We start from the raw sequence: 26,775 nt of genomic DNA, 5'->3' as shown, positions 1-26,775 counted from the left end.
TATATTTACCTCTATGTCTTTTTTCAGATAGTACAGATCTTCTGGAACATAGTTTCTTGGTTAACATTACAAAAATGCAACCCTACGTTTCACAGGGTTGAGTTTTGTACCCCATTTATTTCATTGTGGCCTGGGGTTATTTTGTGTCATCGGGTGGTGGAGAATAGAGGCTGGATTGGAATACAAAACATCTTAGAGAAGTCAGGCCTTCAAAGGTGGACCACTTGGGACGGAATCAGAGTAATAGTAAAGATCCTGGAGAACAGCAAGGAATCCAAAGTCAATGAAATAATACACGATTTTCACAAAATATTTTTCTTTGCATTGTGCTAAACATCTGGTGTTAATTTTTTTTAAAGGCCTACAAATCCCATGCCAACAAATTGTAGCTGAGGCTCAATCTGTGGCACATACAATGACATTGGGAAAGGGAATTGTTTTTTATGGAATTATTTTTAAGGGTTTCGATCACTGTCAACGCCTTTGTAGCCATTGTCAGTAACTTCGAGAATAAATTTCCACTCTGGCTGTTTTCATTCCTTAACCTTATCCATGTGAACAGGGAGCTTCCTTATCCCACCAGGGCTCTCATTCGCTAGTAACAAAAATGAGCTTGCCTGATCTCATTACACAGATGATAGTCAACAGCTTTCACCATCTCATTGATGTTTCTTAGAACAGTATCATCAGAATTAGTGGAAGAAAAAATCAATTCAACTGGACTTTTTTTCTGTTATTATTCTAGTAACCTATCATTTGCTGGTAACTTGAGTTTCTTCTACAATGGGTTGCCTATTCTATTTTGCAAGCATTTGTATTATTTTGAAAGAAAACAGCAACAACTTTACCTTCTAGTCAAAGATGTTGTTTTTAGCATTCAAGTGAAAATTCTAGTTTTCAAACTTTTTCTTTAAATCTCAGATGAATGATACACTGCCAACATAATAAATGTGTTTCTTTGTAGAACCTTCGCTTTATCTTGAAAGGTCACTGTTTACTTAAAAAGAACTGCAGAGCTGGCACATTGGCAACTGTTCGCATATGGGCAGATATAAAACCAGATTTTCAGTATTCAACTGAATATTGTTGACTGTTTCCTTTATATTTGACATTTTGAGACACGGGCTAAATCAGCGTATTACCATGTAAATGTAGAATCACCATGAAGAAGACAGTTAACATGCAGTAGATTTGGTGGCTCCAGTGATAAAGGAGGATTGCTGTCAATGACTTTGAAAAACCGTGAACTCAGTAAAGTTTTAAATACAATAGCACAACCTTTCCTTGATGTATACAATTGTTGCTTCCTAGGAAATTTGGTGCTTATTAAACCTTGCTTTAAAAAAGCAAAAACAGAGGCACCTGGGTGGCTCAGTGGTTGAGCATCTATCTGCCTTCGGCTCAGGTTGTGATCCTGGGGTCCTGGGATTGAGTCCTACATCAGGCTCCCCACAGGGAGCCTGCTTCTCCCTCTGCCTGTGTCTTTGCCTCTCTCTCTGTCTCTCATGAATAGATAAATAAATTATTTTTTAAAAATTTAAAAAGCAAAAACAAAAGATAAAAACAAATGCTTTATGCTCATGTGTAAAATGGAATTCATTCTGGGCTCAAATAATTGTATGCTAGTTTTTCATCTACATAATTCTATTAGATTCTAGAATTGGATCATTATAAACAGATTTTTCACTTACATTTGAAAGTCCTAAGGGACACAGGAGAAATCTTGGTCATGCTAATCAGGCCCCACTAAATGCCAGCAGTAACCCCTATTTCATAATGACCAAAACCAAATAAACATTTTCAAAATACCCCTGGGAGCAGTATTGTCCTGCCGAGAACCACTAATTTTTATTAAGATAAAATCACACATCTGTGGTTTACAACCTATGTTACACATGATTTATATAAATACATAATCACATAAACATGATCAGGGCTGTTTTAAGAGCTTTAAGAGGCTCTGGCCCCTAGTTTGGAGGCCCTTGCTTACTTATATCAAGCATATTAAAATGCACACTCATCCTACAGCTAATGCTAATAGCCAGACCTGCTACGTGCCAGGTATCATTCTGAGTATCTTCCAAAAACCCTCTAAAGTAGGCATTATTATTATTTCTGTTTTATAGATGACGAACAGAGAGGTTCAGCTACTTGCCCAGAACTACACAGCTAGTCAATGGTGGAGCCAAAAATACAAAGCTAGGCACTCCAATGCCAACATATTATGGTCTATAGTTTATATTTAAGAATAATTATCACTTATGAGTTAGTTTAGTTGCAGAGGATCTAATGTTTGTCAATTTCAGATGTGGAGTTTGTTTTGTATTTTGAGCCAATCCATTAACTGGAAGTCTCAAACATTATTATAAGGCCCTTGAAAGGCCCCAGATGCCCAGTGTCAAGCCTGCACTGTCTAAAGCCTACAACAGCACCCCTCTTGGACACTCACTTTCTCTCCTGTGTGTGTGTGTGCGTGTGCAAGTGCATGCATGCAAGCGCACACTGTAAACAATGACGATGACCAACTGCAGAGGTTGTTCTGGATGGGAAACTCCAGAGGACAATTTTCTGAAGGTCAGTCCTTATCCGCTCTTCTTTCTCTGGGCACTAAAATCACCCATCACTTCTCCTGATCACGCCGTCTTCTCAGAGATCCCGTCCCCTTACAACCCCAGAGTCCATGACTATGCCAAGTTTCCCCTCATCTCGGCTGCCTGGATCCTAGAAGACCCAAAGCTTGAGGTGGGGCGGGCAGATGTCACCAGCTAGTTCCCCTCTCTTGAGACCGACAGACTCCATAGGCCCTTTCCCCAGAGGTCTCAGAGAATGAAGCTGAAATAGCCACATTTACTGGGCATGTGGTAGAGAAAGCTCAGGAAGGAAGGGAGTAGAGACACCGGCAGAGAGAAGCAAATAGGAGAGAACTTGCGAGGCCAGAGAGAGGGAGCAGGCATGTGAACAAAAATGAAAGAAAGTCCCCAAACCTTCCTGAGGTGTTCCACCCTTCCTATCTTTAGGCTCCGTGAGATCTGGCCCACGGTGGACCCCAGTCCACTTTCCTCTAGGTAAGCCCTGACCATTGAATGGCTGTACCTGCTCCCTGAGATCCTCCTTGTCATGCTGACTTTGCCAATTCCAGACTGAAGACTCGGCAGTGACACCAACGGCCCAAAGCCCGCCTGCCCCACCCACTGGATGGTACCTCTCAGCGAGCTATTTACCTGAGCTTGCTGGGCCCACACAGTGGAGCATCACACAGCCAGAGATGGTCACCTGATGATCTGGAAATTATTCACAAATCGACATCACAGAGAGTAGGTATGTTAGATATGCTGTAGCGTGCATGTCTTCACGTGAAACAGCCTAGTAAGTATCATGGCTGACTTTTCTTCTTTTCTTTCTTCCTTCCTTCCTTCCTTTTTTGAGTGGGAGAAGGGGAAGAGCAGAGGGAGAGGAAGAGAGAATCTTAAGCAGACTCCACACCCAGTGCAGAGCCCAATGTGGGGTTCAATCTCACAACGCTGAGATCATGACCTGAGGTGAAATCGAGTCAGACACAACCTCCTAAGGCCAGGCGCCTCTGATTTTTCCTTCTGTTTCTTTTTTTGCTTAAACATTGTTCTGGTTTTACTATTCGCCACAACATGGATGAATCTCGCAGAGATGATGATAACAGGAAGTATGCACCAAAGAGCAGATACTGTATAACTCTATATATATGAAATTTGAGAACAGGGAGCCAATCTAGAAGGACAGAAGACGGAATAGTGGCAATTTCTGTGTTGACCAGAAGGGGAGAGAAGGAGAACTCTGGGGGGCCAGAGATGTCCTGTCTTGATCTGGGGGGTGGTCTCATAGGTCTATACATGTGTAAAAATCTGTCAAACAGGACCCTTAAGATTTGTGCACTTAATTGCATGTAAATTATACCTCAATTAAAAGTACAAAGACATTCATCATGGGTTCCTCCCTTCCCCAAGAGTATTCCCTGGTTGGGTATACTCCTCACCCTGCTAATCTATCTTCCTGGATTCCTGACTTCCATTTCCTCTGTCCAGTGCCTGGAAATTTTCCTTTCTGGAAGTGAGCTTTGGAGCTGAGAGCTACCAAATGGAATCAAGATACTCTTGAGGGATCCCAGGTTCTGTGCTCCACGTGCCTGTCTTCAAGTTGTTCCCTGTCAGCTCCAAGTCTCTTGTTCTGTGATAACGGAGCTGGACCCTAAAACCTTTCCCCTTTGCCAGCTGCTAAGCTTTCCCAGTAATAAGCACTGGAAGGAGGCTGGATTGGAAAGGGGTCAGCCTTCCAGGGGCCAGTGTTCTCTCGTGGGCAGCCTCCCACAGCAGGAGACTTTTGCAGCAGCCAGCAGCCAGCAGCGCCAGCACCTCTGCATGACCAGCTCCACACCCTGGCCCCACACCCCAGGGAATTGCTTCTCAGTGAGTTCCGCTGGCACAGCACCTCAGCAGACCTGACCTCCTCCAGTGAGTCCTGGCCACGCCTTTCCGTGATGCGATCTGGATCTCAGCCCTCTTGAGATCTGCTCTCTTGCGGATCTGCTCTGCCCTAGCTCTGGAGGGAGCGGCTGCTCTCTCTATCTGCTAGCCCTGTGTTCATTTGAGTTTTCTCCACCAATTACTAGCCAATCTTCCTTTATCCCAATGCCCTGTTATAGCCAGTAATTCTTTACAGCGAACTTGCCCTGTTCAAGTCGAGGTGCAGTTACCATCTTTGGATTGGGCTCTGACCAATTCATTTTCCTTGTGGGGCTTGGGACTGGCGAACAGAAGTAGCAATTGTCTGAGTAGTGAGACACTGAGGTAAAAGGCCCTGCTATCAAATTGCTGTTTGGTGTCTTAATCTGGTTAGGCAGCTATAACAAAGTACCTTGGACCGGGTAGCTTGAAGAGCAGACACCTATTTCTCACAGTTCAGGGGGCTGGAAGTCTGTGATCAGGGTGCCAGCAGGGTCAGGTACCTGGTGAGCACCCTCTTCCGGTTTGCAGATGGGCTCTCCCCATTGAGTCCTCACATGGCAGAGAAAGAGATCTCTCTTTGTCTCATTGTATAATCCCGTTCACGAGGTCCACCCTCTTGGCTAGTCACCTCCCAGAGGCCCCGCCTTCAAATACCTTCCCCCTGGGAGTTAAGATATCAACACAGGAATCTGAGAGGGACACAAACATTTAGTCCACTACACCAAGAACTTATTCTTCCTCTCTGGCCTCAGTTTCTTCTCTAGTAAAATGGGGAAAGTGTCTACTATCCTCTCCTAACTTTGCAGAGATATTACCAGAAGAAAGTGAAAGCACTGTGAGCTACTCAGTGGAATGGTGCTGCTCAAATTTCTGGAGCTATTTGTTGTCACTATAGCCATAAAAACAGCTTTACCTTAAGCACCCACCAGCCCAGGATCACTGCCTACTGAAGGGACTCATAAAATGGACTGTCCTGTAAACTGAGGCCTCTTCATTTATTGCTACCTCTCCTACTACAGGGAGAGAGGAAACAGGTGGAAGAATGCAAGAAGGCCTGGAGGTGTGGGGAGGTAGCAGGACCTCTGGAAGATTCAAGGCAAGGGCAGATTTTAAGGCCTACACCCTATCTATACCCTCAGACTAAGCTGACTGTATGGGGTTCACTTAGCATCAAATTTGTGACTCTGCTCCACAGTGCTGAAGTATGGCTTTTTGTAGGAGGTCTGTTCTGCACAACTGCAGGTGGTGCCATGTGGGTCATAGTTTTGCAAATGGCACTCCCTGGTGTTGTGCAGTGTACAGCCTGGGCAGCCATACACCATAGCCCTGATCAGTTGAATGAACCTGAGGCTGCTGACATAAGTCCCCTGTGAGTTATCTCCTCCAAGGTCCTGAAGGGAAGGCCCTTCAAGCAAATTTGTGACAACTTGTGAGAATTTGGGTCAACCTCCAGGGGCCATGTAACAATCATAACGATTTCTACCTGACTGTCCATTGTCCCTTACAGGGCAGTGTAACTTCCCTGGTTTCCTTTCCCACCTATAGTTCTTCCACTAGGACCACCATCTTCAGGCTTACAAATTCCCTTACCTGTTAGTGCAATGTATCACACAACCTTACCGCAGAACAGGAACCCACTTTACGGCAAAGGAAGTGTGAAATGGACATGTGATCGTAGGATCTACTGGTCTTACTGTATTCTTCAGCACCCAAAACAACAGTGACACCTACTACCTGGACCCTCTGGAATCCTATGCCACTAGACCAATAATCAGATTACTGGCAAGGGTGACAATCGACTCTGCCACAAAGACCTAGGGTTGCTATCTGATGGAAGCAGGAAGGACTAGACTGAAACTCAGAGGTTCTATGCTCAGTGATGGTGAGCAGGCAATGATTGCAAGTGCAGCCCAAGGCTCAGACCCCTTGGGGTGAAGGACTAAGTCTTCCCACCAGGCAGCCAACCCATACCTATCAAAGTGCTGGCTGGTGGATAGAGGAACTGTGATGCTGACAGGAGAAGGAGATGATAAATGCTAATGTCAGCTTTGGGACTGGCTACATCAGTGGGGACCACAGCTTATTCTAACTTTCTTGGGGTATGTTCTTGCAGAGAGTGTGACTGACCACCTTCTTCATGGGGACACTTGCTGGACTGGACTTGATGGAAGGCAAGAGCAGATCTGAGTGGTATAAGGAACTCTCTCGTACCACTTCAGACCTCTTGGTCACACTCTTACTCCAACCACTGCTTTGACAACCAGTCTTGCACAGATCTCAATCAGTTCTTTGCCTGTGCAACCTGACAGTGCCTTGCCTTGGGCCCAGTGCCACGTACAACCGACTCTGTCCTCTATGCTATTGGCACCTTTATATGTGCAGCCCAAAATACAGGGAAATTTAAGGCTTATGGGGCTATTCTTAGAGTCTAGGGCTTAGATCGATGGGGGATGGAAGCCAAGGATAAATTCTTCCTCTTTCAACCCCCAATCAGACAGCCCTGCAATACATTTATGAGGCTTATCAGACAGTGCCCTAGTTTGAGCATCAGTCACACATAGCAATGGGCAACTCAAAAACACCTTCTTCCTTCTCTGTTTCATTTCCTTTACTCTTCACTCTTGCTCCCTGAAATCACACTCCAAACAAACTGCCCACATGAAAGCCTTTATCTCGATCTCTACTGTGGAGGAAACCCAGATAAGATGCATGGCCACACCTAATAACTGCAAAGGAGGTTGCACCAGTGATGTCACTGGGCAGCTCTGTGTCCAGTTCTGTCACTATGGAAGGAGGAAGGGAGTTTTGGTGTCCAGCTAGCAGTTTCAGCAGGGAAGCGTGGAAACATTTGACAAGGGCTCCATCCAAAGAGATAAAAATAATAAAAGTTTTGACATTTGAAGAAATAGGTAGTAAAACTTCCCTTGCCCTGGGAGAGGAGGACATTCCCTTGGCCATGACCAGTACAGTGGAGAGAGAAGAGTGGAATTCCAAGGGTCAGATGGCTAGAATGTGACCACACTTAGTGGACAGGAAGGAAAGAAGGAGCCACTAAGGGAGGAAAACATGAGAAGCTTGCATAAGGGTGAGGGAGGATGGCAAAAACAAGGGGTAAGGTTGCTACTCACAAACCTATTGTGGCCATAGGTAAACTATAAATTTGGCCATAAATACCATCAATACAAGCGTCCTAATTTGCCTCCCTTTCCTGTCAAAACACTTCCCTTTCTTGACTCAGCATCTCTGCTTTCTTTGTTGTCTCAGAAGGAGCTGTTTCTTCTTGCTTATGTTCACCCCCTTCCCCTTCCGCCACCATGTCTTAGACTCTCACTTTTTCAGAACTTGCTTCAAATATCCCTGTTCTCTTTCCTCTCTTCATTTTCACAGATTCTGTCTCTGTCTAGATTTCCCTCATTCTCACTTCTTTTCCCTTTCCCCAAAACTGGCAGAGAACAGTGCATTTGCCTTGTCTCCGCATCCTCAGCACCCACTCTTAGCTAACCCAGCCTAGCTCCAGTCCTTGTCCCTTAATGGAAACTGTTCCAAGATCAGCAATGACTCCCAGTTGCCACTCTAGGGCTTCTCATTTGTCTCAATCCTACAGGACTTTCTGCACAATTTATCACTCTCAATCTCTGAAAACTCATTTCTTCCTGTGTCTTGCTGACCCTTCTCTGACATTTCTGCCCTGTCCTTCTCATTAGCTCTTCTGGTTCCTCCTGCCCTGTAAATATGGGTTCTCCCAAAGCCCAACCTTCTTGCTGTGCATATTCTCTCAAGACAATCTTATCTACTCACATTGCTTCAACTTTTCCTTTTTATTAAGATATTCCCCAGATAGCCATCTCTACTACTGTATTTCAGACCCACATTCCCAACAGCTATCTGGGCACTTGCACACAGAAAACCAACCAATATTTCAAACTCAAGGAATTCTTGCCAGAGAATAGCTATGTTTTTGCTATATGAGAGTTGTAAATTATATGTATTTATTTTCCACTTTTACTATAATGATAAGAAAAGCAAGTTTCGACACACACACACACACACACACACACACACACACCACAGGATCCTGAGCATTAGCAAGCAACACTCTGGATTCCCAGTACGTGATTTTGTTCTCCTTCTTCCACCACATACTTCCTGGCCATTCTATAGATTTGCACTTGTCAATAATTAAAGCCACAATGTCAGTCATGCATCCCAGTTTCTGCCCTCATCTTCTATCTTTCTAGCCCACTCCCTCATTACCCAAACTGCAGAGAACTTTGCCCCACAAGGACCTCAGATCAAGACCCTATCTCCTTTCCCAGTCCTGTGATCCCCAGGTATCCCCTCTTCCCTCTTTACCAAATTTAAATTCCTCATCCAATTATCATGATTGTTCTGCTTATTACAATCTTAATTCCTTTGCCCCTCTTTCACTTCACAGTATTCTCTTAGAAAAACCCTACAAACCAGGTTAAATCCAGCCCTCCACCTCCTCCACACAGGCCCTCATACACTTGAATGTGGCTGGAGAAAGACATAAAACTTTCCAGTTTTCACTCTAAATTTATAACCATAAACCTCAATCACATCTCTGCTGTAACCAGGCAATCATTCTAATCATCCTAAGCCTTTCACTCTCCTATGTCCTACATAATGATTTTTTCACCTATTTTCCCCTCAGATCCTCAACACCTTGTCCTTCACTCTCACTTGTGATCTTGCTTCCTACTTCACTGAGGGAATTATATCTGTCAGGAGAGACACATCATCCTACTACTGCGCCTGTGCCAGCATATTCTGTTTTACCTCCTTTGACTGTGGATAAACCATCAGTGGTCCTGTCTAAAGCCAAGCTCGCACCTACTCAAGGATCTTTCTCCAGTGATTCTATCCTCATTCTCTCACATCATCAGATTTTCTCTCTACTGAATCCTTCCCATAAGCATATAATCATACTGTTATTTCTCCCATCCTCAAAGGAAAACTCTTTCTTGACCCTTCCTTCTCCTCCAAGTACCATCTTATTGCTCTGCTCCCCTTCATAGAAAAGCCATTTGAAGCATTACTTGTACTTATTGTCTCAAATCCTTTTCCAGTTCTCTACTGAATCCACTGCAGTCAGGCTTTCGCCCCCAGCACACTACTAAAATGTCTCTGAACAAGGTCACCAGTGACTTCCATGTTGCAAAATCCAATGATCAATCCTCAGTCCTCATTTTGCTTAACAGCATCTGGCATAGCTGATCACCCCTTCCTCCTGAAAATACTCTCCACCAAGACACCACACTCAGGGATTTCTCCTCCCTCACTGACTGTTCCTTCTCAGCCTCCTTCCTCTTCACTTCGCAGTACTCCTTCATTTCTTTGTCTATACTAACTCCTTTGGCAATCTCATCCAGTGTCATGATAGTGTTATGATTTTAAATATGCTGAAAATCCCCAAAATGTATCTCTCTAGTCTTGAACTCTTCCTTGAATTCCAAATTTGTATATTCCACTGTCCAAAAGAGAATTCCTGATTTTACACCTCCCCCAAATCTGTTCAACCTGCAGTCTTCATGTAATAGTAATTCTGTTTTTCCATTGCTCACTCCAAAAATCTTGGACCTTGAGGCTTTTTCTTTTACACCCAAATCCAATCCATGCTTTTGCTCTATATTCAGAATATGTTCAGAATCTCATCACCAAAACTAATACCACCCTGATAAAAACCACTATTATTTCTCACCTAGGTTAATACATCAACCTCCTAACTGGTCTTCCTGCTTTCGTCCTTGTCCCCTACCCCATCAACCAAAACAGAAGTCAAATAAAATCACTCCTCTGCTCAAAATCTTCTAATGGTTCCTCAAATCACTCAGAGTAAAAACGAAAGTCAGATGTTAAGAATAGCTACCATGGCTTCCATGGTGAAACCTCAGGTGTGGGGCCTTCTAGCCAGGTGTCTATGACTTTGTATCATTGGAACATTTGTTCTATTCCTAAGGCTATAGCACTCTTCAAGTTTGCTATCACTGAACCAAGAAAGAAGGCATACACAGATTTCTACAGAAATTATAATTCCATAAAAGGTTCTGAGGAGATGAGAAAGGCTGACATCTTTCAGAGCATGAAGTGATTTGAAATATAAAGAATTTCTTGGGGTGCCTGGGTGGCTCAATTGGTCAAGCGTCTACCTTCAGCTCAGGTTATAATCCTGGGGTCCTGGAATAGAGCCCCTGTGTCAGACTCCCTGCTCAGTGAGGAGCCTGCTTCTCCCTCTCCCTTTGCCCCTCACTCATGTTCTATCTCAAAAGAATAAAATATTTTTTAAAAATTTATTTGGATTGAGTTCTGTGGAAGTTTGTCACTGACCTATGTTCCTGAACTGCATCACATGAATATGCAGGCTAAGGAATAGTTTGTCTTGATAAATGCACAATTAACAAGAACAACAACAAAAACCAAAGTTATTTTGGTGGCTTCCTGGGCTCTTCATTCTCCAGCCCCATCTGCAGCTACTCCCCACTCTTGCTCACTTTGATTCAGCCACTTTGGCCTCTTCACTGTTTCTCAGACACTCCAGACCCACTCATGACCTCATGGGTTTTGCATAGCAGAGTCCTTTCCAAATGACCTCATGGCCTACTCTCTCAACTCCCTGAAGTCTTGGCTCTAAAGTCACCATCGCAGTTGAGGCCTCCCTTGACCACCCTATTTAAAGTTACAACTTCCTCTCCCAATATTCCCAGTTTCCCCTACTATCCTTCATTTTTCACATTTATCAGCTTCTAACACATTATGTGATTTATTTATTATGTTCATTGTCTGTTACCCTCACTAGAATATAAGCTCCATGAGAGTATGGATTTTCTTTGCTGATGCATTCTTAGTGCCTAAAATAGGGCCTGAGACATGCTAGATTTAAGTTAATATTTATTCAATGGATGAATAAAGTGGATGGGTCTTGAACATTTATCAGTCTCAGGATGTTTCAGTCAATTGGGTTCTACCATAAGGGAGCTGTTTGCTTGAAGTGTTTCCAGAAAACAGGACCACCCAGAAACCTACCAGGGAGCATGCATTTATTTATAACAACCATTGCCCGGATGCCTGGGTAGCTCAGTGGTTGAGTGTCTGCCATTGGCTCAGGGCGTGATCCTGGAGTCCCGGGATCGAGTCCCAATTGGGCTCCCTGCATGGAGCCTGCATTTCCCTCTGCCTAGGTCTCTGCCTCTCTCTCTCTCTCTCTCTGTATCTCTCATAAATAAATTTTAAAAATTCTTTAAAAAAAAAAAAAACAACCATTGCCAATGTATTACCACTTATAAAATATCACCCCTGTTGATTTTATCCTCAAAACCTTGTATCATCTTTTTTTTTTTTTTGGCTGGTACATGACAAGGTAGGGCTCCCCAAGCCCCTCCCCTTCCTCAGGGTCTAGGATGTAAATTAGAGGTCAGGAGATTCTCAGTGTGTTGGGGGATTAAGTTGGGGCAGGGACTCCCCAACAGCTGAGGGCCTCTCTCTTCCTCTTGTTCTTGCTGGGGCTGGTGGTCCAGGAGGCTCTTACTCCTTGGAGGCCATGTGGACCATGAGGTCCACCAGCCGGTTGCTGTAGCTGAATTCATTGTCATACCAGGAAATGAGCTTGACAAAATGGCCATTGAGGGCAATGCCAGCCCCGGCGTCGAAGGTGAAAGAGTGAGTGTCACTGTTGAAGTCGCAGGAGACAACCTGGTCCTCAGTGTAGCCCAGGATGCCCTTGAGGGGGTCCTCCGATGTCTGCTTCACTACCTTCTTGATGTCATCATATTTGGCAGCTTTCTCCAGGTGGCAGGTCAGATCCACAACTGATACATTGGAGGTGGGGACACAGAAGGCCATGCCAGTGAGCTTCCCGTTCAGCTCAGGGATGACCTTGCCCACAGCCTTGGCGGCACCAATGGAAGCAGGGATGATGCTCTGGGCAGCCCCTTGGCCGTCACACCATAGCTTCCCAGAGGGGCCATCCACGGTCTTCTGGGTGGCAGTGATGGCATGGACGGTGGTCATGAGGCCCTCCATGATGCCAAAGTGGTCATGGATGACTTTGGCTAGAGGAGCCAAGCAGTTGGTGGTGCAGGAAGCATTGCTGATAATCTTGAGGGAGTCGTCATACTTCTCGTGGTTCACGCCCATCACAAACATGGGGGCATCAGCAGAAGGAGCAGAGATGATGACCCTCTTGGCCCTGCCCTTCAAGTGAGCCCCAGCCTTCTCCATGATGATGAAGACCCCAATGGACTCCACAACATATTCAGCACCAGCATCATCCCATTTGATGTTGGCGGGATTTCGCTCCTGGAAGATGGAGATGGACTTCCTGTTGATGACAAGTTTCCCGTTCTCAGCTTTGTGCCATGGAATTTGCCATGGGTAGAATCATACTGGAACATGTACACCATGTAGTTGAGATCAATGAAGGGGTCATTGATGGCGACAATATCCACTTTGCCAGAGTAGAAAGCAGCCCTGGTGACCAGGCGCCCAATACGGCCAAATCCGTTCATTCCGACCTTCACCATCGTGTCTCAGGGACGTGGCTGGCACTGCACCAGAAGATGCGGCTGTCAGTCAAACGGGGAGGAGCAGAGAACCTGTATCATCATATTTTATAGATGGGGGAACTAAGGTGTATAAATGTTAAGTAACTTCTGAAAGGTGACATAGCTAATAAACGGCAGAATTAGGATTCAAATCCTGGCTATTTTGATTGTGTATCATTTCCCTACACTGACCAAATTTTAGCAATGGGGAAAATAATTTTTCTACTATTTGAATGAGGGGGAAGGAAGGCTGAAGTAAACAAAAGTGGAGAAACCCCAGGAATATAGGGCATGCCCAAGTGCCCACGTGGACACTCAGGAGATGAGAGCACGTTACTGTATGATAAGACAAATAGGCAAGAATTTTAGCTTCATGTAAAGAAGATGTAGCCTTGCATTCAGCTAGAGAGCATGCTTCAGATGTGCTCCCAAGAGTCAGATAGAGATAGACCAGGGGCAAGGTTGGCCAAAGCCAGGGAGATCACTAGCATAACTGAACACAAGTCTATCTGGCCAGTGAACAACAAAGCCAATTACTGAAATATCAAGTTTGCAGTGAGAAAAGGGTTTATTTGAGAGGCAGCCAAATGAGGAGACAGAAAGAGGAACCTCAAATCTGCCTCTCTAAAGGGGGAGAGAACAAGTTTTTTATAATCATAGGGGTTGAGATTATATACATATTGATGAAAAAGGAAACCTATGACTATTCATGAGGAAAGATGGAGCATGCACATTGAGGAAACACATATGTAACATACATCCTATAATCACTTTGGGGTGGAGACTTAACATCAGAACAAGGCAAAATTCAACCCCTGATATCAGGAGGTCATTTTAGGTCAAGGGAAAGGGACTATGGGCATGGTCCAAGAGCCAGGATAAACTGGATGGGGTCTTGGGCTTATCCTGAGTGAAGAAAGCAGGGCCTTGTTTTTGTTTTTTAAGATTGTAATTATTTATTCATGAGAGAGGCAGAGACGTAGGCAGAGGGAGAAGCAGACTCTATGCAGGGAGCCTGATGTGGGACTCGATCCTGGGACCATGGGATCATGTCCTGAGCCAAAGGCAGATGCTCAACCACTGAGCCACCCAGGCATCCCTTATTCCTGGACTAGAACCATATTAGTTGACCTTAAGTCCAGTCTTCTACAGAAATAGCCAGTGTGTTTATTAGTGGGGATCTAAAAAGACACAATACCTGATTGGAGAGAAACGGTTCTCTGAAAAGCAAACTTTAAACTTTCTGCTAGTTTCGATCTGGAGCATGGTTTCACTAGGTCAGTGAGGAAAGGGATGTTCAAGTAAGATGATGCACCAAGAACCTCACATTCATTAGTGCACTGAAGTCCCACCGCCAATAAGGTGCAGTAGGGACTCTTACCCAATTTGGGCTCAGAGAGAAAAAGAGAAAATGACCTCCCAAGTTCACACAGTGGTCTCAACCAGTCATGTAATATCCTCAAGAGTAGTGCACATTGGTCCGGCACCCAGAGGATTTGTGGGACGACATCAAGTATGTACTCCTCAATCAAAAGTCCAGATTCCAGGGTCACTCTGGACCAACATGGAAATGATGCCTAATCAGTGCATACCAGGGTCACAGAAGAACTCTGATCTTGGTTTCAGAGAAAGGCCTAAGACCTAGTTCTTTCAGCTCAAAAGAGGGATCCAGGAGGGCTAACTCCCCGGCCTAACATCCAAGCCAAACCCTGTGAGGAAAGGGCTCAGCTCAGGCAAGACGGTAACTGCAGGAGGACAGGGCTCTGTGCTGGGATCCCATCTCTTCCTCAGTGCTTTCTCAGCATGCTTGGGCCTCCTTTTCTCAATAATTCTGTAAGCTCATGAGCAAAACATGCTGGGGCTTGAACAGGTGGTCCACAGGGGAAAAAAAAAACAGAACCACACACACAGGGGGGGCTGACTGGTTCTAAACAGGATGAGGGTGCAGGGAGCTCAGGGTTGTTGCTGCTGGTTTGTTTGTTTCTTTTTTTTAAGATTTTATTTATTTATTTGAGAGAGAGAGAGAGAGCACCTGTGTGCACATGAGCAGAGAGAAGGGGCAAAGGGAGTAGACTCCCACCAAGCAGGGAACCTGATGCAGGGCTTGAATCCAGAACCCCAAGATCATGACCTGAGCTGAAGACAGATGCTTAGCTGACTGAGCCACCCAGGTGCCCCCAGGCTTGGTTTTATATCAGAGCAAGTGCAATCTAATGGGCAGCTCCGATGTAAGGGAAGGTTAAATGAAATGTGGTAGTTCTCAGGACAGGGTAGAAAGTAACTTTAGGGCAGCCCGGGTGGCTCAGCAGTTTAGCGCCGGCTTCAGCCCAGGGCCTGATCCTGGAGACCTAGGATCAAGTCCCACATCGGGCTCCCTGCATGGAGCCTGCCTCTCCCTCTGCCTCTCTCTCTCTCTCTCTCTCTCTGTGTGTCTCATGAATAAATAAAATCTTTAAAAAAATTTTTTTAAAAAGAAAGTAACTTTAAACAGCAGATGGCACACAAATATCTAATGGCAAGGGAAAGATGCTCCATATAACACATAAGCACATTTTTTGTTAAGTTCGAGACATTTTTCAGCAGTGCATACTGTGGGAAACTTCCAATCCAGGGGCAGGGTCTTCAGGGCCAGCCACCACCATGGATTCTGCTGTGAACCATGAGCTCTGTCAATTCTCAGGCACGACCTTACCAGACTGCCCTCTGTCCTGGAAGTGATGGTCAGGACCACACCCAGCTTCTGGTGGCTTGTATAACCACAGAACCACCCTATTCCCCTTTCTAATGGGGCTGCTTTTCTTTTAAATCCTCAAAACTCCAAAAGCAGAGATTTTAGGTTGAAGATGGCAGATTAAATCTCTGTTTACTTCCATTCCCTCCCACATCCTCAATAAAATTAAAATGAAGGATTAAAAAGCTGATAAACCTACAGCCAGCCACAAGAGAATGAGATGACCCATCAACAGATGGGAGATTTTGACAAAATTCTGGAAGATGAGAACAGAAGGAGTTGACAACTCAAGCAGCAGGGTGAAGGAAGCTACAGGCTAGACTACTGGCACAGAGGGAAAAATACAGAAAAGAGCTGTTTAGCCCTACAGAATGTCAGAGAAGTGCGGTTCTCTCAGAAATCAGGTACAGAGGTACAGCGGAGGACAAAGATGATATGTGGCTAATTGAAATCTATTTATAATATAAAGGATTCTCCACTCTCCTCTTCCCCCAGTTCCCTTGTGGTCAAAAACAGACATTACCCTTCAGAGAAGAGAATAGAAATGTCTGCCTGGGAGAAATTAGCAAACCCACAGATCATTGCACATTATGGCATTAGAGGACCCCTCAGCAGCCTGGCCGGCTCCGGCACCATCACAATACACACAAGGCTCCCCATAACCTTTTGTAGGCCACACTCTCAAACAATAAGCAGTCAATCAAGCATCACTAGAAACGTGAGGAACTCTTCCAAAATGAATAAAACCACGATTTTAAAAAAATGACTCTGAGTTCCCATGGGATAATGATGGTTTCCTGTATCCAAATCTCTTCACACAATCTCCAAAATCCCTACAAATTAACAAGGAGAGCAACTCAAATCACATCTAATCCATACCTATGCCATAACTACAAGGCAGAGTTTCTACAAACTTTAATTTACATGGAAGAGAGAACTAAACACATACCAGCAAAGCTGTCTCCAGAGTCCACTCCAGAGCAGAAAGCCAGGGGAAGACCGCCTGTAGAAGGAATTGGACAGTGGGGTCCTAGAAGTGGAAGGACATGAATAAAAGTCACCGCTTCCAAAAGGAGATGGTCTCATCTTAAGTGTAGAAATACTGAGGCCAGGACTGCAAACTGGCTGGTCAGAGCACAGGCTACTGAGGACTCCTGCAGAGACTCAAAGTGCCCAGCACCAGAAGAAACCATCTCAGAAAGCCTCTACTTCCAGGGAGAGGAAGGCATCTTAGAAGGGGAAGCATTTGGGGTGCCTGGATGACTCAACTGGTTAAGCGTCCGCCTCTTAGTTTTGGCTCAGGTAGTGATCTCAGGGTCCTCAGGAGCCCCATATGGAGATCAGGCTCCCCACTCAGCAGGGAGTCTGCTTCCCCTCTCCATCTGCACGCCCCCTCCCCAGCTATGCATTCTCTCTCTCTCTCTCAAATAATTAAATCTTTTTTTTTTTTTAATAAAGGAGACACATTACTTGGACACTAGGAAGTGAAGAAAAGAAAGGAGAGAAATGATGGAGAAAGTAAGAGGTCTACAGAATCAGCAGACACACAAAACTCTCCCTCACAAATCACCATGTTAAGGAAATCTCACTTCACTTACCACTACAAGAGGGCTCTCTGGAACTAAGAATCTGAGTAAACCCTCAAGCCCTTCATCTGTCATTGACAGGCCAGGAAAATTGAACACACTTTTAAATAGACAAATGATAGGTAGCATCTACCTCCAAGTCACCACGAGAAGAAAAGGAAAAGTAAGATCCTTATATATTCAGCTGATGAATTTGGCCCCTCCTAAACAACAAGGAACAGGTGAAAATCATCACACAATATCCAATGCAAATTAAATGTTATTAAATAGGGATTTGAGATATAAAAGAACACCAAAATTCAAGGATTCAGGATAGAAATGGACAAAAAAAAAAAAAACCAAGATGTAAAAGTAGTTAATCAAACTCAGAAAAGAGAAGAAAAACTAAATAGCAATAGATACAAATATCAAATCCATACCTTGTACACCTGAAGCTAATATGTTTTATGTCAATTATGTCTCATTTTAAAAAAATTTTAGTTAAATCATTTCAGAAATATGGGCACCTGGGTGGCACAGTTCGTTAAGCATCCGCCTCTTGGTTTCAGCTCAGCTCATGATCTCAGAGACATGAGGTCAAGCCCTGCCTCCGTCTCCACTCAGCATGGAGTCTGCTTGAGATTCTTTCTCCGTCTCCTTCTGCCCTTCCTGCTGTGCGTGCTCTCTCTCTCTCGCTCTCTCTCTCTCAAATAATTAAATAAATCTTTTTAAAAACTCATTTCAGAAATAAAGATTAAATCACAAGATGCCCAAAGGAGAATAAGTTCAACCTCAAATGAAAATATAAGGGATACAGCCAAGAGAACAAAAACAAAGAGGTAAAAATGATCAGAGAGAGGGTAATAACTCTAGAGAATAAGTTAAAAAAAGATTCATATACATTTAATTGGAATTGTTGAAAAAAGCAAAACAAAACATGGAATGGAACTAACATTTAAAACTATAATCCAGGGGATCCCTGGGTAGCTCAGGGGTTTAGCACCTGCCTTCAGCCCAGGGCATGATCCTGGGGTCCCAGGATCAGGTCCCACGTCAGGCTCCCTGCATGGAGCCTGCTTCTCCCTCTGCCTGTGTCTCTGCCTCTCTCTCTCTCTCTGTCTCTCATGAATAAATAAATAAAATCTTAAAAAAAAAACTATAATGGTTTGTGGAAATGGTTCTACAACTGCATGTTATTTTATCAAAACTTATCAACTTGGACACTTAGGATCGGTCAGTTTTATTTTATGTAAGTTATATCACCAGAAAAGTTTATTTAAAATTAAACAGGGACACCTGGGTGGCTCAGCAGTTGAGCGTCAGTCCCACATCGGGCTCCCTGTGAGGAGTCTGCTTCTCTCTCTGCCTATGTCTCTGCCTCTCTCTCTGTGTCTCTCATGAATAAATAAATAAAATTTTAAAAATCAAACAAAAATAAAGTGTTTAATCCAAAAATTATGATCTCTGCAAACTTTCTGAAAATAAAAATGATCTAAATGCATATGTTGAATGCACCTATGTACTTTGGAAAATTGACCAGAATGGTCAACTCAGACATAGGAGAATGAAACTATTATAGACGTAAAGAAGAAAAAAATCCTCTTGACAAAATTTCCAAATCGCATGCACGGTAATGAAAATCAAGTTGTTATCCTATGGAATCATCTCTAACACAAAACTAAATAATAATAATAATGATGATAATAATGATAATAATAATAATAAAAGGACATATAACTCTTTTTTTTAAGATTTTATTTATTTATTCATAGAGACACACACAGAGAGAGAGGCAGAGACACAGGCAGAGGGAGAAGCAGGCTCCATGCAGAGAGCCTGACGTGGGACTCGATCCAGGGTCTCCAGGATCACGCCCTGGGCTGCAGGCGGTGCTAAACCACTGTGCCACCGGGGCTGCCCTATAACTCTTAATTTAATAGAAGGAAGAGGAATTATAGAAAATATTTTATTTAAAAAAAAAGAAAATATTTTATTAATCTAAAAGCACCAAGGAAGGAAGAAAAAAGGAACATAAAACAGATGGGTCAAGTAAAATAAAAATAGAAGGTAGTTACAAACCAGTCCAACTGTAATAGCATTACCTGTAAATGGACTAAATAGTAAAAGACTAAGATTGTCAAACTGTGTTTTAAAAATGCTGCTTTTGGTGGCTCAGAGCTTGAGTGTCTGCCTTTGGCTCAGGGCGTGGTCCCGGGGTCCTGGGATCGAGTCCCACATCGGTCTCCCTGCATGGAGCCTGCTTCTCCCTCTGCCTATATCTCTGCCTCTCTCTGTGTGTCTCTCATGAATAAATAAATAAAATCTTTTTAAAAATAATAAGAATAAAAGCGCTGCTTATAAGAACCAAGACACACATCCATCATCGTGGAAGTGCAAGATGCTGGGGATACAGAAACTGTTAAAAGATTCCAGAGGTATAAACAAACTAACATGTCACCTACAAAGGACCAAGGGTCACATACGTTTATGCACATTTTTACCAGGCAACACGCAGCTAGGCACCCCTGAAGAGCACACCCCATAGCTGGAGGCCCTGCAAGGGAGGGCCTGGGCTCCTCCCCCTCACCCAGGAAGGGCCCTTATACATTGCTCAAGACCATAGTTCCTGGCACCTCTTTTTCCACAAGAAAGTGAGTTACCTGAAAGTAGGAATACCAACTTATCTACCATTATATCCCCTCTCTTCTTTATTCCTAAAGTCCTGCAGGGTAAGACAAAATCCTATCGAATAAGCCCTAGTAGTCTCTAGCTCCTCGTTTCCATTCCTCCCATTTTCTGTCCCTTCTTTCTCTGCTCCCTTGTGCATCCGGAAAGGGGGGGAGGGGGGGGAGTCTCACAGCAGAGAGACCCCCACGCAGGGACCTGGCCCTCCTGGGAGCTTGGCCTTCTTCCTCTCCAGATCGCAGCCCAGAATCCAGATGTCCCTACACAGTCGTGTGATGCTCTCTATTCTTAAACTTGAGTTACACATGAATTAAATTTTCTAGCTTAAACGTTTTTTATTTATGAAATTTTCTAAAGCGCCGGGGCTCCTGTAGGAAGCCACATTTCCTCCTTAGTGTAATCCCAGTAGAATCTCCGTGTCCCCTCCGACTGCTGCCCTGGCCCCTGTGAGTCGGTGGGTGGAAGGCGAGGCCTCCTCGGCGAGCTGGGCCTGAGGGTAACGGCGGCCCTTCACCAGCAGCCGCCGGAGGGCAGCTCCCCCTCACGGCCCAGAGCGGAGGGCCGGCCAGGGGTAAGGTTTTCCACGCGCACACCCTCCACCCCCGCGGACCCTGGTCACCCTTTGCAGAGTCTGGCCTCTAGAAAAGGCCCAGGCCACCTGGAGTCCGTGTGCATACAATCCCCTGGGCCCTGGGTGGAACTTGCCAGGGCGGACCCTCCTGGCTGCGCCAGATCAGAGCACCCTGCGGGGCCTGTGAAGGCAGCTGCTCCCTGCCCGCCCCGGGCACCAGAAGCTGGATGGTGAAGCTGCAGCTTCAGCAGCCATCCGTTTCACAAGCCCCTTCTAAGGCCCGGGCAGGGGCCTTAGCAAATGTTCATATGGACATAGGTTTATACAAAATCTGCGAAAGTAAGGGGGATTTTATTTTTCCTAAAGAGGGTCATAAACAGTGTCAACTTCAGACCGCACAATGTCTATATCTGACCCTGATGATCGCATAGGGGCCACTTGGTCCAGAGCTCTCTGAAGTCCTTGAACTCAAATGTCCAGTCCCCAACCCCATTTTACACACTGGACGCCACACAGAGGACTTGGGGGGAGGGGTGCGAGCAGGGAGGGCAGTCAGGGCAGGGGTCAGTCAAGAACATGGTTTTATGGGCTCCTGGGTGGCTCAGTAGTTGAGCATCAGTCTTCAGCTCAGGTCACAGTCCCCGAGGTCCTAGGATCAGTCCCACACGCAGGGATCCCTGCATGGAGCCTGCTTCTCCCTCTGTCTGTATCTCTGCCTCTCTCATGAATAAATAAATAAAATATTTTTTTAAAAACCCACGTGGGTTTGTAGGTCAGATAGATTTTAGTCGGCTCTAAGTGTGATACTTGAGTAGTGCCTCTCTTTCTTCACCTGAACAAGAAGGAAAATATTTTTTTAAAAGATTTGTTTGTTTATTTATTCATGAGAGACACAGAGAGAGAGAGGAAGGAAAATAATTTTACTTCCTCTTGGGGATGCTGCGAGAATAGAATCCGAGAAAGCAAGGTAAGACCGCTGTTTGAGACCTGGCCTGTAGGGGGCGCTCGGGGAATACCGGCTGTGGGAAGGTCCCTAAATCGCTACTCTAGTCTGGGAATACATATACCCCTAACTTAAACTCAGCTCTCTATATTAAGTTGATCCAAATAAAATTACCAGTATTTCACGGTTTCCTGACCTCCAAAAATGGCAGCTTCACATGATCCCCTTTGATAGAACAAACGACAATAATGATAGAGGCCAGCTGGGGTGTGGTTATTAGAAGAGCCCCTCATGGTACCCCTTCTTATGGTGCATCCCTGCTTTGCCTAAAGAGGCTAAGGGAGGTAGTTTAATTCCTTTATCTCTCCCTCTAGAACCATGCTCTGTGACCATAAAGACCTCTGATGCAAAATAAATAAGTAATGCGGATGTAATATACAGCATGGTGACTACAGTTAGTAATAATGAATAGCATATTTGAAAGTTGCTAAGAGAATAGATCTTAAAAGTTCCCAACACAAGCAAAAAAAAAAAAACCTGTAACTATGTGTGATGACAGATGGTAACTAGACTTACTGTGGTGATCATTTCACAATATATATAAATACTGAATCATTGTTGTACACCTGTAACTAATATAATGTTGTGTGTCAATTTTTTAAAGATTTTATTTATTTATTCATGAGAGACATAGGCAGAAGGAGAAGCAGGCTCCCTTCGGGGAGGCTGATGCGGAACTTGATTCCAGGAGCCTGGGATCACGACCTGAGCCAAAGGAAGATGCTCAACCACTAAGCCACCCAGGTGCCCCATCTGTCAATTTTTTTAAAAATTTTTTTTATTTATTTATGACAGTCACACACACAGAGAGAGAGGCAGAGACACAGGCAGAGGGAGAAGCAGGCTCCATGCACCAGGAGCCCGATGTGGGATTCGATCCCGGGTCTCCAGGATCGCACCCTGGGCCAAAGGCAGGCGCCAAACCGCTGCGCCACCCAGGGATCCCCCATCTGTCAATTTTTTAAAAGAACTCTGATAAAATGACCCCTCCCTACCCCAGTGCTTTTAGTTAGAATGGCCAAGTCAGTACGCAGAGACGGTTTCAGCAACCACAGTCACCCCCAGGTTCTCATCAGCCAGACCACAGAGGGCTCCTCTGCCCTGACATTCTGACATGCTGTCCCCTGTCCCCAGTCTATCTGTGGCACCAGCTGCTCTGGAACACAGCTCCTGTTTCGGAGGTGCTGGGGCTCTTGTGGCCTCTCCCCACCACAGCCCCTGGCACCTAATCCAAAAGTCTCTTCCTTCATCTGGCCCTCAGGGAGGCAGGGGAGGGTCTGGTGGGAAGGGAACCAAGGGCCTGCACACAGCAGAGGCCCTACCTGGCGGCCAAGTGCTCCAGCCTAAAGCTGTTCCTGAGAACCACAAACTCATAAACATCCCTAGCTGTTGGGGCCTGGGCTTCTCCTGTTGAACCATGTCCCCCTCATCCCTCCAGTGGCCCGCAGGCCGCATACTCTCAGAGAACACACAAAGGATCCTATAGCCCCCGCCAGAGGCACGAAGCACAGTCCTGACAGCCAGGCTGGGTATCCGCTAGTCAGTTGGTCAGACCACAATCAAGTAAAAAACACAAGTGCCCTCAGAGGTCAGAGGGGGTGCTCCAGGCAGACTGTGCCAGTGGAGGTCTCTGAGAAGCAGAGGCCGACACAGAGTTGGGAGAGTGCAAGGTTCATCGGCAAGTTATGTCATGAAAGAAAGGGAGGAAAGTGGTTTGGGGAGAGACAGCCAGCATGGTACAGACACGACAAAGTTTCTGCCACCCCACGGGATCCCCGGAAAAAGATGCCCAAGGTTTCCTATTAGGACAGTCTGTCACTGGGTAGAAACATCCAGGGCCCATTCTCTCATCCTGCTCAGTCATTGGCTGAGGCCACCCCAGGAAGAGCATGACCTCAGCTCAAAAGCTGAAGCTGGAGATCCCTGGGTAGCTCAGAGGTTTAGCGCCTGCCTTCCACTCAGGGCGTGATCCTGGAGACTCGGGATCGAGTGCCGCATCAGGCTCCCTGCACCGGTGGAGCCGGCTTCTCCCTCTGCCTGTGTCTCTCCCTCCCTTTCTTCCTCCCTCCCTCCCTCCTTCTCTCTCTCTCTCTCTCTCTCACACACACACACACACACACACAAAAATTAAAAAAAAAAAAAAAAGCTGACGCTGACTCTGCCGTGGACCCCAATGCTGAGGCTGTCAGCTTACTTCACTGCCCTTGCCTTTTTTTTTTTAATTTTATTTATTTATTCATGAGGGATACAGAGAGAGAGAGAGAGAGGCAGAGACACAGGCAGAGGGAGAAGCAGGCTCCACGCAGAGAGCCTGATTGTGGGACTCAATCCCGGGACCCCAGGATCATGCCCTGAGCCAAAGGCAGGCGTTAAACCACTGAGCCACCCAGGGATCCTCTGCCCTTGCCTTCTTGAAGGAGAAGCAAGCGGCACAGCTCTGTGTCTGCCATAGTGCACAGCTGTAGGGACCCATCTCTCCCCAACACATGTGGGGAGCAGGTCCCCTTGGGTGCTGGAGGCCCTCTTCCTTAGGGAAACCTACAAGAGGGTAAAGGGACGACATGCAGACCCCATTCACCACAGCTGATCTCAGGGCCACAGATGGCACCCATTGTCTCCCTCCTCTGCTGTTCATTCTAACACTCCTCCCCCTCAGCCAGCACCTCTGCTGTCCCAGGTTCACCTGCAGTGAGACACAAGTCCTGGTTCTTGAGGAGTCTGAGCCCCTGGTAACAAGGAAGATGGATTGTTCAGATTCTTCAAGAAAAGATGTGCTGCTAACTGCAAGGAGTGTGCTTACCTGACAGCCTCCAGCTGTCCGCTTCATCGGGGCTTGGTAGCACACCAAGAGTTGTTTTCCACTGCAGATGGCATGGCCTTGCTCCAGAATCCTAGAGCCCTGAACTGTTATAGTCTCCCACTGGGGTTTGCAAAAACTCCCTATGGCATCTTTTCCACCACCAGTACCTCCAACACCACTGGATTCATGAGGCCACATACCCCAAGTGGCAGGGCTGCTGGTACTACAGCCTGCACCTGCTGCAGAGCTATTTCCTGCTCTGGAGCCCCTTTGAAATTGGCATCCTTTTGTATTACCCGGCTTATGGGCTAGAATAGAATATCCTACAAACAGATTATGTTGCCTCCAGAACCCAAAGAAACCCACTAGATGCAATCATTTGTCTTGTACTTTGGTGGAACTCCCTCGGCACACCACTGACCAGTGGACCGCTGACAATTTTACTGATGTAGCAGGCCCCTAATTCTCCAGAGAGTTTATTCTCCCCCCAGTGGGTCACATGTATCTCACCAAGAGCTCTAGTCATCTCCTGCTCACTTGGCTTGATCAACATAATATTATGAATGTTGGGAATCAATGTGATATTTTGATAAGTATCTAAACAGTCCAGATCTCTTCAGACCACATTAAGACAAAGGGTGAATGGACAGGGCAAACCATAAATGAATATTATTGCCCATTCCATGTGAATGCAAATTACTGCGGGTCCTCTTTTCAGCTGGAGATACCTAAAAATCTATTTGCCAAATTGGTGGCTGCATCCCTTGTACCCAAGACCTTATGAATCTGCTCCAGCAAATACACCACCTGTGGCAGGAAAGCTGTAATGGGGGTTATTACCATTTGCTTGAGTTTGCAGTAGGCTATATACATTCTCCAGAATCCATCTCATTTCTGTAGAGACCAGATTGCTGATTTGTGTAGAACTATGACAGGACCACCTTCTCTGCATCATTCAGATTTTTAAGCTTGACACTAGTTTCTTTCCCCTTAGGATGTGATAGATCTTGTGTTTTATTTACTATTGTGGCTGAATGGCCGGGGGCAGTTTCAGAGACTTGCATTTGCCCTTCACCTGATACCTCTTAACGTTGCAGGCCAAGGTTCCAGCATGGAGTTACTCCAACTGCCAAGTATGTCAATCTCAATCACATAGATCACTGGACATGTCTATGAACACAATAAACCCACTGTAAGCTGAGTCTTTGGCGAGGATTCCATATGCTTTTATGCAAACAGAGGACCTTGATAACATTTTCAGTCTCTGGATCAACATTAACTCAGACCCTGAGTCCAACAGTCTTGAAATGTCTGACTATCATCCTTTCCCCAAGGTGTAATTACCACAATAAATGTAGGTCCCTCTGGGAAAGGACAGGGATTGTTAAAGTGCATACTTGCCATGATATTGTAGGATTTTCCCCCTGGTGTTCCAGCCATCTCTTTAGTCAGCAGATTCTGGGTCTGAAAACTGGCTCAGGTCCAGAAACCAGGCAAGATATCATGACTTGGGGTGACCACCGTTAACCTCCCGCTCATTCATTGTTGGTCTCCTTTGATGACACGCGCATATATATACAGTACCCTTTCGGCTGCCCATCTATTTTCCACTAAGGACATTATGTTCTATTGACTTTCTAAAGATCAGGCCTCCATGACTGTCTCACTGACAGTCTCTTTGGGCATCAGCCCTGGTCTGGAGGGGAGAGACGCGAGTGAGCAGCTTAGTAACGGCCTTGGTGAATGATGTATTCTTCGGTCTCCCCGGAGGATAGAATCTTCTTGCCTAATGAACAATATCCATTCCAGAATGCCTACCCATTTCCCTGAGCCTTTTAGCCCCTTCATCTACCATCTTTCCTGACGATTCAGATATTTCAACTTCCCTCAGCCTGACCTATGGCCTTTGATTGGCTTCTAGAAGCCATCCTAGCAATGAGCTTCCCCCTTCTCCTGGGGTCTTTGCCAGTGTGTGAAGTCCTGTGTCTTGTAGCTCCATCATCCAGTCCTGCGACTCTCAGTGAATTCAGGCCCACAAGTACCCCCAGCCCCTGCTGGTGTGTGTGGACTACACCTCCCAGCTCCTTCCTCCTCCATCAGGCCAGCAATGTCCCCAGCCAAATTATGCAGTGACTTAACCCCAGCTGTAATCTGGCAGCCAGGAAAGGAATTAGAGGTGGAAAAGAGTTAGGGAGCCCTGTTGCCTTGTGTGAGAGGGAAGACCTCAGTATTCTCTACCCACGTGGGGCTGGGAGCTCACACTCTTGATGTCAATGGTGAGCCACCTCTTCAAGCCCTGAGAATTCCAAGGATTCAAAATCCTTCAGAATAACCACCTAAAAGTCCCCATCCTATGTGTTAGGGTCCTACAGATCTGCATT

The 26,775-nt window shown here is 45.5% G+C and overlaps 1 long non-coding RNA gene and 1 pseudogene across 1 annotated transcript; both read right to left on the bottom strand.

The window, feature by feature from the left end:
- Positions 1-26,497, bottom strand: LOC140622418 (uncharacterized). The gene is made up of 3 exons (XR_012022189.1): positions 25,792-26,497; positions 3,222-3,412; positions 1-255 (listed from the first exon to the last, which is right to left on the bottom strand). It is a non-coding gene; the product is annotated as an uncharacterized lncRNA (long non-coding RNA).
- Positions 11,785-13,239, bottom strand: LOC140622112 (glyceraldehyde-3-phosphate dehydrogenase-like; annotated as a pseudogene).
- Positions 26,498-26,775: the final 278 nt, after the last annotated feature.

Source organism: Canis lupus, chromosome 31 (genome assembly GCF_048164855.1).
Source record: "Canis lupus baileyi chromosome 31, mCanLup2.hap1, whole genome shotgun sequence".
Classification (NCBI taxonomy): domain Eukaryota; kingdom Metazoa; phylum Chordata; class Mammalia; order Carnivora; family Canidae; genus Canis; species Canis lupus.
This window is presented reverse-complemented; position numbering and strand designations above follow the sequence as displayed.